Source organism: Chaetura pelagica, unplaced genomic scaffold, assembly GCF_000747805.2.
Source record: "Chaetura pelagica isolate M959 unplaced genomic scaffold, ChaPel_1.0 scaffold7, whole genome shotgun sequence".
Lineage (NCBI taxonomy): Eukaryota > Metazoa > Chordata > Aves > Apodiformes > Apodidae > Chaetura > Chaetura pelagica.
The window spans coordinates 2713323-2713586 of record NW_009953920.1 but is presented as its reverse complement, the minus strand read 5'-3'; positions in this window follow the sequence as shown (position 1 = coordinate 2713586).

Below are 264 nucleotides of genomic sequence, written 5' to 3'. Positions count from 1 at the left end.
TAACACCTAGAGAACATTAGGTTTTCAAATTATTTTTATCTATCCTTTAAAAGTCTGAGTCATGTGTCTATCTACACAAGTCTTTCCCATAACTTTCAACATTAAAGACTAGGAACAGGGATATATTTACTGTAAATTTCTTGAGGGTAAAAAAGTTTGAGAAGATAATGCATTTGCTCAAAATTTAAGTGAACCGCACATTTTAAAGTGCGGAGCAAATAAATTCTTTTGCTATTAAAATTAAGCAAGCACAGAATCATAAAT